At 42.3% G+C, this 12,872-nt stretch overlaps 1 protein-coding gene and 1 long non-coding RNA gene across 10 annotated transcripts in view; one reads left to right on the top strand and one right to left on the bottom strand.

Moving 5' to 3' along the window:
* OPCML (opioid binding protein/cell adhesion molecule like) overlaps nucleotides 1–12,872 on the top strand; it is a 1,139,289-nt gene that overhangs the window by 759,164 nt on the left and 367,253 nt on the right. The window lies entirely within an intron of this gene.
* On the bottom strand, nucleotides 2,959–5,397 carry LOC115838585. Its single transcript, XR_004033619.1, has 2 exons — nucleotides 5,310–5,397; nucleotides 2,959–4,998 (listed from the first exon to the last, which is right to left on the bottom strand). It is a non-coding gene; the product is annotated as an uncharacterized LOC115838585 (long non-coding RNA).

The following is a 12,872-nucleotide window of genomic DNA, read 5'->3' on the forward strand; positions in this document are numbered from 1 at the left end:
TTCTCCATTACAAGTATCCAAAGTCAAACATCACTAAAAATTAAAAATTTGGGGATATTTAAAAGATAAGAAAAATTCGAACGTATGAAATGTACCACAGCTAACACCCATGTACTCAACAAGATATTTGAAATGTTAACCTAGGATCTTTGAATGTGTGTGTGTCTGTGTGTGTGTGTGTGTATACATATATGAATAGGTACCAATGAAGATCTTTCCATATCCATTCAGTTCCAGAGGTTACCACTCTTCTAAATTTGGTATATGTCAGTTTCACTCGCGTTTTTATTATTTTTCTATACATTTATGGGACCATAAATAATATATCACATTCAGCTGGCATCACTATACATATCTTTTATAGTTCCTTTTTTTTTTTTACTCATGATATTTTCATGTTTTTGTTAGGTTGATAGGTCAAATTGGGCTTACTCATTTTAAGTTGTATAAAGTGCGTTGTTTGAATATACAAAACTTACATATCCTTTCCCCTAGCAATGGCATTTAGTATGTTTCTAGTTATTTACTCTTAGAAACGATATGGTAGTCACATCTTTGTATGTGTATTGTACATATGATATTCATGTGTAGGAAGTGGTTATTTGCAGGGGTTCTAGGAAGAGCCTGGATGTGTGGCTTGCGGTGTCCATTCATGTACACAAAGTTCCTTCACAGAGCAAGATGGATTCGGGGTTAGAGGGAGATGGGGAGGGAGCCAGGAAGCAGGAAAGCAGGAAAGCTCCCCTGGTCCCATTATCTTCCAGTGAGGAACCCTGAGGTATCCAAGGATTCCAAATCTGAACCTAGCCTTGTAGGTCATTAGAAAGAATATTTATCCGGGTATGAACATAACATATATTTTAACTAACAATTGGATAGATTGATTTATAACTTCTATATCTTTAGGCCTGGCAGCTGGAACGCTCTTTGAACTTTTGCCCTGGGCCCTACAGATGTTCAGAGTACACAGAATTCCATTCTATCAGAAACAGATTATTGAAGAAAGCCTCAGAATAAGAGGTCATAAGTGCCATGCTGAACCATGCTCAGTGTATTATGGTAGAATAGGAGTGGAATGCTAACTCGACTCTAGCTCCCATGTTAAGGAGTTTACCTGGGAGGCAACTGACATGTGGGAATTGGGAGGGGGCTAACAAGGGCATGCGATTGGAAACAGCACGGTGGAGGTAGGATTTCAAAGAAAGTGTGATTATTAAGAGGAATAAAAAAGAATTATCCACAGTTAGAAGATGAGGCATGAGTGGAAACTGGTGCCTGAGCACGTTGGGTGGCTTGTCAGTAGCCGTCTTTATCCCATGGGCATGGGGGCCACGGCAGGGAATGAAGCAGCAGCTGGAGATGCAGCCAGACCCATGCCACCTGGACGCTGCGTAGGCTGCAGGAGGTAGGGTGTGATGGGTGAAATCTGAAGCCAGGACACTTAGGTAGGAAGTCGTTAGTGTGAACTCAGCAGGAGATGAAGACCTGGCCTAGGGCAGTAGTCCCATGGGAGAGACAGGGGACAGAGTTGAGACACATTTAGGAGACGACAGTGGCATCATGGGCGTGTGCTTCCAAGATGGAGCTGACAATTGCACATACCCACATACCCTCAGAAAGGGTCCCTTTTTCAAGCTATGTCTAAGTTAGAAAAGTAGAATTGGCCTCAGCTCCAAAGAGCATTAGACACCCTCAAATCATCTCAACGGATTGTATCTCCCTGGCCCCCTAGTTGGTGCTAATCCTGCCTCTTTCACAAAAGATGCTGAAGAATTCACAGACTCATCAGACACATTCTCTTTGGCTTTAAAGAGAAGCTGACAGAATCAGAGGCCTTAAGAGGTTCCTGCCGTGGAACTGCTTTTAATATCTGGTGAGGAAGCCATTTAAATATTTTCTTGGGCAATAAAATATATGCATAAACAAGACTATGAGTTGGAATTAAAGGGCTTGTGATTTCTGCGGATGGATTCTGACTTTGAGAAAGGCACAATGCATGTCCCTACTCACCTCAGTTTTAAGGCGGTGGTCGTCCCATGCCGGTACCACAGCCTCATCTACTGGGGGTCCCGGGAAGGGCAGCACTGGGTCAGGGCAGGCAAGATCCCCCAGGCAGCAGATCCCCATGGGTCCCCCTTCTGCCAACACGCAAGCTGTCCAGGGCCCATCTGTCTAGGAGGAGTGGGGGAGAATGATGGGGCCGGAGGCGCCCCCGGACCCCAGTGGATAGTCCCCAGCCAGCACCCCCAGAGCCCGCCGCTGCCCTTATCGCCCTGATCTGAATTCACAGTGCCTGCTTCATGTAAATGGCGCTTTATCCGGCTGGAAATGTGAATCCTGTCAGGAGCACTGGGCTCCGTCATGCTTATCAGAAATACATTATCAGGTGGGGATTAGACAGACACTGGCGCTACTGTGCTGCCCGGGCCCGGCGAATAATGAATAATGAAAATCCCATGGACTGGAGACAAACACAATTGACAGGCAGGGGTTGCGGGAGCCACCCCTTCACTCAGCTGCATGGGACACTCCGGGAAGGTTTCCACCTCACTCACCAGGGCCGCGTCCCTCCTGGGGGCAGGTGGGGGCTGCCCATCCCCTCCGCCACACCCTCTCCGCCCTTCCATCCTGGCCTGCTTCTCCTTCTGACTTCCCAAGCCAGCAAAGAGGTCACTCGGGCCTTTCTAAAGGAACCTACGGAAATGGCGCAGCAAAAAGAAAAGACTAGAAGGAAAAACTCGTAGGAATGCCCACACCCGTTTTCATGGAAATGGGGGTGGGGAGAGCGGACTCCTTGGAGTCAGGATGGGCATGAGGAAAAGCCTTAATTACTTTAGTCTTTACGCTTTTTTTTTTTTCTCAGAATTCAGTTGACTTTGAAAGATGTGGAGATGTGGTTAAAGTTCTCAATATAATGAAGTATTTACAATAAAAATAGATCAAAGTGTATTTTAATTCTCTGAATTCCATACTCCCTCAGCACTTTTTTTTTTTTTGGCGGTGGAGAACAAGAAGGTGGAATAAGTGGTTTCAATACAGAACACAGGTAGCAGTAATTGTCTCTCTCCGTAAAACAATGCCCTGCATTTTAATATTGTAAAGATGGAATACACAACAATTGCAAAGCCCTATTTTAAAGAAAATGAAAACAAAAAAAAAAGCAAAGAAATAAAGGGGCTTCTTACCATTGTGCTTTTATAACCAAGTAAAATAGTTCAGAGAGACACAGCGTTCTCTGATGAGGAGACATTTGGATGCAGAATCAAGGTCTGGCTTTTATTCATGGCTCTTTCTCTCATTTGTTCCTTTATTTCACAAAAGGGGCACCCATGATGTGGTAGTCCTTGTACTGATCACCGCCAGCCAGCACTGAGTACACCCAGCATCCGTCCCAGAAGCTCAGACTCCAACAGGAGAGAGGGCCTGTCAGTCAAAACTGCAACCTGGGAGCTAGGTGACGTCATTCAAAGACCACTAGGATAGCTAAGTAACAGGGAGGCAAGCTTTATTTGAGGTATCAGTTTGCAAATCAGAAAGAGACAGTCTCCTGCACAGGTTTTGGGGGGAAGCTGTGCCTATTTATGAGGCAGCCGAGTGCATGCACAGTAGGTAAGCATATATGGAACATATACCCCATGTTCACTTTGAGGCTGGGTTTTAGCATTAAAGTGAGGTGGAATTTGGCTCTTTATGTCAAAAGAGGTCAGCCTGTGTAAGCTGCTGAAACTGGCTTAAGGTGTGCAGTTGTTTATCAGAAAAGAATATTTTCAAGGCCAGTCCCCTATCCAGTCAGAGCTGTAATGATCTGGGTTGTAAATCAGAGTTAGGAGGGGTCTGATAGCTCTTGTTATTAGAGATTTTAGAACTATAGGAATCTAGAAATTTGCCGTGCCAGTCGGACCCTGGACGCTCGAAAGATAGGTAACTTTGTTTTCATAACATTAGGGCCTTCTGAGCTGATAAAGCAGGGTCTATTTTGATCTCTCTGATCACAGTAAATAGTGCAGGGAAAATAAGCATCAGACTCAGGTGAACTGGCCAAAAGAAGATGTGGCAGGTCTTCCCCCGCTGCAACAGTGTGTGATCGTGGACGGGTACGTCTAGCTGAGCTCCGCTTTTCCTGGCTGCAGAATGGCTTTGACGTCAGCAGCTCTGTAGACCACACAGGCTCCCAAGGTCCTCCCTACAGATGGGAGTGTTACAATACCCCACAGCCAGTCCAGCGAAATGATGGGCTTTGAAAATTGTAATATGCCAAATAAACACAAGGAGACATGACTGATATCACTTATTTCCACTGTTGCTACAATTTATATACACATTACTATTCTAGAGCTGTGACTATAGGGTTTTCCTGATGTCCTCACAGCAGAGCCACAATCGAAATCTTTCTCCCTGGCTGTGTTTTCTGTGTGATTTCTATGGTGGATGGTATTGTTCTCACTCTTTTCCTATAACCAAAATATTGGAAGGCATTTGTTGCAGTCAGCAATCCAAGCTGGGCTCCATCTGAATGGTATGCAGGTGTGTGTGTGCCTCCACTCGAAAAGATGGAAACAGACCTTTCCTAGCATCTGCCGCTACAGCAGGCCCTTTCCTCCGGGGTTTCCTGCAAGTCTATTCCAATGAAGGCCGTGTGCTGTACTGCATGGCTGAGAGAAGCTCACGCAATTTGACAATCACTCATTGCTCAGTCACTGCGACAATCTTGAGAATCTGTAAAGGAACCAGTAAGAGCACCAGCCTATCATTCCCCGGTGTTTTGGTTGACTTTTTGAATTGATACATAATAATTACTCTCATTTATGGTTCACAGGTGATATTTTGCTACATGCATATAATACCTAATGACCAAATCAGAGTATTTAAAATTTCTGTCACCTAAAACATGTGTCTTTGTGCTGGGAACATTTCAACTATTTTCTTCTACCTGTTTTGAAATATACAATCAATTATTGTTGATTCTAGCCACCCTACTTTGCTATTGAACACTAGAACCTATTGTTTTTTTTTTGTTTTTTGTTTTTTTTTTTTGAGACGGAGTCTCGCTCTGTCGCCCAGGCTGGAGTGCAGTGGCGCAATCTCGGCTCACTGCAAGCTCCGCCTCCCGGGTTCACGCCATTCTCCTGCCTCAGCCTCTCCCAGTAGCTGGGACTACAGGCACCCGCCACCACGCCCGGCTAATTTTTTATATTTTTACTAGAGACGGGGTTTCACCGTGGTCTCGATCTTCTGACCTCGTGATCCGCCCGGCTCGGCCTCCCAAAGTGCTGGGATTACAAGCATGAGCCACCGCGCCCTGCTAGAACCTATTGTTTTTATCTGACTGTATGCTCGTACCCATTAATCAGCCTCTCTATATACCACATTTTCTTTATCTATTCATCTGTTGATGGGCACTTAGGTGGAGTCCGTATCTTATTGTGGATAGTGCTGCAATGAACATGAGGGTGCAGACGTCTCTTTCATGTAATGATTTGCTTTCCTTTGGATAAATATCCAGTAATGGGATTGCTAGATAATATGGTAGTTCAATTTTTAGTTTTTTTGAGAAACTTCCATATTGTTTTCCTACACGTATGAAGAAGTTTGAACCTGTGGCCTTAATTCCTTACAAGTTGTATGAGATATCTTAGGAGCTTATCAGAAATAATGTCCAGGATACAGCTGCTGTGGTTCAATGCAGCTGCATAAGGGGTGTTAGATGAGAGCTTGAGAAATTCCTCCCCCTTTCTGGATGACACCTTCAGCTCTATGAGCACTCAGCCAGATGAGGGGCATTGCTGATGTTGGCTAGCTACAAGTTGGCTGTGGCAGCGAGCTTTGCTTTGAACAGTTTACAAGATAATCTTAGGTTTTCTTTTATGTATATTGTTTCAGACTCACTCCTTCCTGAGTATCAGAGTATTTCCTCCCATGCAAAATATTGTTCTTTCTCTTTGATGATCTAAGTATAACCTCTAGGTTCAGACCTCAACTGCTGTATTCCTCCTGATCCGTTTGTCCAGAAACAGCTCTTAGTAGTCCCCTTTCCTATGCCCCCTGCTGATGTCAGTATCTAATTCTGTCTTTTTCATCTTTTGTCTAAACGAACTCGACTGATTCTCTTGTAAATTCAGCCTCTTCTTATTTTCAACTCTTTTTCTAAGCATCTATCACCTTTCCTATCTTCTTACTTCCCAATATATTTGCAGTCTATTTTTCTGCTTTCTGTTTTCATGTTATAATTTTCTGTTAAGATATTCACATTCATATGCATTTGTTGTATTATATGTTGCCTAGACAGTGGTGAACAAGGCACATGTGGTTTCCGCCCTCCTGAAGCCAGACATGAAATAAACAATTGCACAAAATACATACACAGACATTATGTTGGGTGTTATCAGAGAAGTCAAGGTATGATAAACACGACAAGAGGAAAGCCTAATTTAGATTTGAAGGGTCAGAGAAAGCTCTGAAGTGGTAGGATACAGGCTGAGGGAATGGCATGTTCAAAGGCTCTGAAGGACATGAATGTTAGACAGGTGCACACAGATGAATGAAGCCGACGTGGCTGGCTCCTAGCACACAAAGGAGAGGAAGTCTGAAGCTGATACTAGAGAGGAACACGAAGGCTAGGTTGTACAGAGTGCTGAAATTCCTGGTAAAAACAGAGATTGGGTCCTAAAAGCGATGGGAAGCTGCCATGGGGTTTAATCCAGGGAGCGACATCTTCAGGAGCATGTCAGAGGCAGTAGAATACAACTAGACTATGTCAGATGGCCTGGATTTGAATCTCAGCTCTGCTCCTTACCAGCTAGGTAACCTCGGGCAAGCTACTCAAACGGTTTGTGTTTTTATTTCTTCGTTTCAAAGAACTGAGATGATAATGCATCAAAGGTTGTTGTTCTATAAGTTAATAGCTACGTAGTCCTTAGTTAAGTGCCTGTCCTATAGAGTGTGTTGTATAAATGTTAGATGATTGTGATGATGATCACAATGATGCTGATGGGGATGATGATGGCATTTCAAAGAGATCCCAATACCTGCTGTCTGGAGGTGAAATTGTAAGGACAGGTATCTTGAGGAAGAGGGGAAGTGAGGAAACTAATGGAAATCCTTCACTAGCCCAGGAGAGAGATTGTGTTATCCTTAGATATAAGGACCAGTAATGGGAATAGAGAAAAATGAATAAATTAGAAATATATTTGGGAGACAGACTCAATGGACTTAATGGTGGATTGGATGTGGGGTTGAGGGTAAGGAAGGTGTCAAGGATAAGTTCCAAGTTTCTGGCAAGATTAAGTGGATGAAAAGACATATCCTTTCCTGGAGAAAGAGTAGATTTTTCAGCGAAAAGAGCAAGAGTACAGTTTTGGACATATTAGTTCAGAGATGCTTTTACAATCATCAAGTGGGCCAGGTGCAGTAGCTCACGCCTGCAATCCTAGCACTTTGGGAGGCCGAGGTGGGTGAATCACGATGTCAAAAGATCGAGATCATCCTGGCCAACATGGTGAAACCCCATCTCTACTAAAAATACAAAAATTAGCTGGGCGTGGTGGCGTGCGCCTGTAGTCCCAGCTACTTGGGAGGCTGAGGCAGGAGAATCGCTTGAACCCAGGAGGCGGAGGTTGCAGTGAGCCGAGATTGCGCCACTGCACACCAGCCTGGTGACAAAGTGAGACTGTCTCAAAAAAAAAAAAAAAATCATTAAGTGGAAATGTGAAAGAGCTTGTTGGATATACAGGTCAAGAATACAAAACGAATTTGGGCCACAGAAAAACATTTGGTACTTTTTAGCACAAGATGGGGGGAGGTTTGCTTACAATAAGTGTATAATCAGAAGAGAAGAGGACCCAAGACTATAGGTTCTAAAGAACTTTTAACATTTAGTAGTCGAACATAGGAATTCACAAAAGATACCAACCTTCTCTGGTCAGCTCTAAATGGGCATATAATAACCTATCACCGGGACTATGTGAAGCTTGCATAGTGCTTGTAATATTCAAAGTACTCTTTTTTTTTTAACATCAGCAGACCCGATCCTCACGATAACCCTATTGAATAAGCCACTCCAGGCTATTATCCCCATTATACAGATGTGAAAACTGAACAAAGCTATGCGATTTGCCCTCAATTAGTGAGGACTGAATTACTTGTAGAAAATATTCATAAAGTGCTTTTTGTTTAAAACCAAAAGGGCTTATTACAAATAAACAAATTCTGTAATACGTTTATTCCATAACTCGGTACACATTTCTGTTTCGGATAAAGGAATTTAAGCTCAGAGATTTTGCCCACAGTCATACATTAAGTAAAGCAATTAGAATTTTTCTCACTAATGAGCATGCTGAATTTGGGGTGCAATCTGATTGTTACACAGTGGATGCTGGAGTACATCTTCCCGGTTACCAGGACATATTTGAGGTTGATTTAGTCTAGATCACTGGTTCTCGAAGTCTGGTTCTCAGACCCGCAGCATCAGCACACATGAGAATTGGTGGAAATGCAAATTCCCAGGCCTTACCCTAGACCTATAGATTCAGAATCTAAGGGACGTGGCCCAATCTGTGTTTGACAAGCCTTCTGGAAAGTGCTGATGCTCGCTGACTTTGGAGACTAGGCTGGTCTAGACTAGAACTCCCTACGCCATGCTCCACACTTACTCTCACTCCACACGCTCCATCCCACCACCCAGGCTCCCGTACATCCTGAGAACCACAGGATTTAAAAGTCTCTAAAGTTTATCTGTGTAACTCTAAGTGGTGGGGAGTCACTTTTGAAGAAAGATAAGCAATATTTATATATAAGAACTGAAGTGTATTCACTTCAGCAGATATTGTTTGAATGCCTACTATACAGAGATCTGGTGACTAGATTTTTTTTTAAACACCTACACGGTACAAACTAAGTCCACAAATTATAGCAATCTAAATCTATGTTGTAATAATTGTCCATTCCCTAATGTGTCTTTTGCATAGTTCTCTCAAGTCCTTCTAAAATATTAATATTCCTAAGAGGCAAAAAAAGTAAATGTTATTATCTCTACCTGCCAGGTGGGTAAGAAAGGCAAAGGGAACCATACTAGGAGATGCCAGATGTCAGAATCAAAGCCATTTATTTTCTTTACAAGTGATAGTGAAATCACTTACTTTATTTGAGTTATCCAAAAGTTATCTACGGCATTGATATCATTCCCCCATTTCTTTTCGTTTTAGTTATTACCTTAAATTTGTACTATTGTGTGCAATTTTAAATTAATTATTATACTCTAATGGCTAATTTTGGTTAGCACTTTAATTATGAAATTGTTTTAGCTTTTAGACGAGTTACAGCTAAAGTTAATGAATGGTATTTACTTTCATTAATGACAATTTTCATAACTCTTCCCTTCCATGATAACCATAGTAAAAGCTTTCAAAGCTAGAGGGATCCAACAAAGGGAAAATTCTGCAAGCCCTGCTGGTCTGCGAGGAGAGCAGCTGGAGGTGGAAAGCGGGGCGCTGAGATGCTGTGGAGGATGGGTATGGGTAAAGAGAACCTTTGATATTGCTTCCTGTGTTTATATTATCTGCCATCGTCCACATCAGCAGTCTGCCCGCAAAACCCAGCTCTATCAGACATGGAAATCTGAGCATGGAATCTTGTGTTTCTCCAAACTCCCTGGATAAAATATTTTTTAAAAAATGTCAACTGATTGGCTCTATGCTTAGTTTAAATGGTCACCTGGATATCTGGAAAATTTAGATCTGAGGTCTTCCTCTGTAGTAGGGATCTGTGTATCTGTGGAGCTTTTTTACAAGATGCACCTGTCTGCCTCATACTCCTCAAGGGTATTTGAAATCACAGAGGTCTGGAGTGGGTGCTAAGCACGTGGGTCCTTAGAAAGCCACCCTGTGATTCTGCTGCACAGACTTGCTGACATTAGGACATTGACCTGACCTTTCCTTCTGATCACTTTTTAAAAGATTTGGTATCCTGTAGATAGTTTGTGTTGTTGTTATATATTTACTAGAGAGCATTGCATTGTATCTGTTTTGATTGTTATTGGTTATCTCTTTCAAATGAGAAAGAAGTATATTTGTGGCTATTTTATGGAAATATTTCTGCAACATTTATCTTCTTCTAGGCTCCTCCTCTTATTTCAAGTCACAATTTGTACCACGTTCATAAGGGTAAAATGCTTGGATGCAGAAGCAGTCTGCTGGTGAGGAAGGCTGTGTCTGCTGCTTACTAGCTGGTGAGATTGAGCAAGTGGCTTGACCATGCAGATCCCTCATGTGATAAATAGAGCTCATAACAGAGCCTGTTGCCTGGAACTGCTCTGAGAAGTACATAAGTTATTACATGCAAAGTGCTCTGATCACATAGTGAGTTTATTGTTTTGGTGCTCACCATAGGACATCAGCTTCATCATTATTATTTGTGAAAATGCTATGTGGACTCAACTTCAGGTTCTTGTAATACAATATAGGTAGAAATTATTTTCTAAGCACATAAATTATATGTGCATGATGTCAAAATAGTGTGTAAGCTTTGGGAGTATTATGTAAAAGAAAATAAACTTAAAATATGTATCATTGTGGAAATAAGCATGGACTGTGTTAGTCCATTCTTCATTGTTATGAAGAAATACCTGAGACTGAGTTAACTTATAAAGAAAAGAGGTTTATCTGACTCATGGTTCTGCAGACTGTATAAGAAGCATAGTGCTGGCCGGGCGCAGTGGCTCATACACTTGTAATCCCAGCACTTTGGGAGGCCGAGGCGGGCGGATCACGAGGTCAGGAGATCAAGACCATGGTGAAACCCCGTCTCTACTAAAAATACAAAAAATTAGCCGGGCTTGGTGGCGGGTGCCTGTAGTCCCAGCTACTTGGAAAGGCTAAGGCAGGAGAACGGCGTGAACCCGGGAGGCTTAGCTTGCAGTGAGCAGAGATCGCGCCACTGCACTCCAGCCTGGGTGACCGAGCAAGACTCCGTCTCAAAAAAAAAAAAAAAAAAAAGAAGCATAGTGCCAGCATCTGCTTCTGATAAGTACCTCAGGAAGCTTCCAGTCATGGTGGAAAGTGAACGAGGAGCAGGTATATTACATGGCAAGAGCAGCAGCAAGAGTGAGGGCAGGAGGTGCCAGGCTCTTTTCAACAGATCTCATGTGAGGTCTAATAGAGCAAGAACTCACTGATTATCATGAGGACGCAACAATTCATTCATGAGGGATCTGTTCCCAGGACCCAGACACCTCGCACCAGGCCCACCTCCAATACTGGAGGTCACATTTCAACATAAGATTGGGGCGGGGGGAACAAAGCATTGAAACCATATCGCACATCAGTCCAGTGAGAGTAAGCAGCGACTGTTTACTTGGAGTTTGCTGGAGCAAGTGAGTTAGCCACCATCACTTGTGTTTTGACAGAGACTCAAAGGCAGGCAGAGGAGTGGAAGGGCTTTATAATGGAAAGAGGGAAGGCTTCAGGTATGCCAGATTGGAAGTTGGTGCTGTGGAGAAGAGGTAGGTGGGCTAACTAGTTAGAAGTCATTCTGTGTGATGGGTTAGGGGTATATATTTGGCTTTCTCTGGTTAGTCCTAAATTTGAAGTGGGTACAAAAATTAGGGAAGTTAGTAGTTATCAATCAAGCCTTGGTTAGTTAAGGCAAACTGTTACAGGGTTTACTGTTGTCAGTAGAGGTAGCAGTCTGACTTCCTACAAGTTTGAATTATAGCACCCTGGCTTCCTAGGCTTGTTACTATGGATAGCAGGGTGGTTTCCTGGGCAGGTTGCTACAGGTTGCAGATCAAAGTTTTGTTTTTATATATAGTCTATTCATTATTCGTTTAGTATATTTAGGATACTATTGTATTAATTGTTAGTGTACAAATGATTTTTGCTAATCAGGCCTATCTGATCACTAAATCAGGATGGCTAAAACCTGTACTTAAAAATTCTTGAAGATAAAAATATCCACCTAAAAGTAATAAAGTTGCATTGATTTTTTAAAATATATTCCCAAAGTAGTTGCTAAATAGGTATTTCAGACCAAATTGATTTCAGAGAGTGTTTTAATGCATGACGTTTTGTCTCCCACGAGGGCTAGGGTAAGGTTGTACTTTGTCTCACTTAGATTTTTAATACATTTAGCTAACAATTCTATACTTAGGGAAAGAGTGGTAAATTAGATTAATTGAAAGGATACATTATTAGGAAATGACTTACTGATGCCTTTGGGAGTATTATACCTCTATTCACCCCCCTGGATTTTTGCTCAGGATGTAGTTCTATTTTTGCTAAGGATAACTGGATGGTTGAAGTGTGTTCCCGGAGAATTCAGTAGAAAGGAAACTCCAGAAAGTATTAGTTGATAGACATTTACTTATTTAAGAGTAAAATTTGGCAAAGAGCAAGCCACCTAGGAAAACCAAGAATTAACTGTTTGAATGTGACTGTGAAATTGTTATGATGTGTCATTTAAATGTGGCCTCCTGGGTCACATTTATTGCCCTTGGGATATTAGTCTGTTATGCATATGACTTAACTCCACTAAAGCAAAAGGTCTGATGTACTGAAAGAGTAAAGGGCATGTCACATGGAAAATGTGTGACTCTGGAAGTCATGAAGGCAAATAAGGCCAAGTTCAGTGACCACTTTCACATTGTTTCTATGAAGCTCCGAATCCCCATCTGGCTCTTTTGCTCTCTCTTGCCTCACATAGAAGATAGGGACTTTGAGACTTAGAAAGGAAAGAGATGTAGGGACAAACCCTTCCCAAACTCTTAATTTGAATGTTAATAAGTAGGTTCACCCAAAGAGGTGAACTGACCTTTTCAAACTTCCACAGTAAGCTAAAAACAGATGCAAAAGCAGAAATCAGATTGCTGCTCTACTCTGCGA

The sequence above is a fragment of the Nomascus leucogenys genome, chromosome 15 (assembly GCF_006542625.1).
Source record: "Nomascus leucogenys isolate Asia chromosome 15, Asia_NLE_v1, whole genome shotgun sequence".
NCBI lineage: Eukaryota > Metazoa > Chordata > Mammalia > Primates > Hylobatidae > Nomascus > Nomascus leucogenys.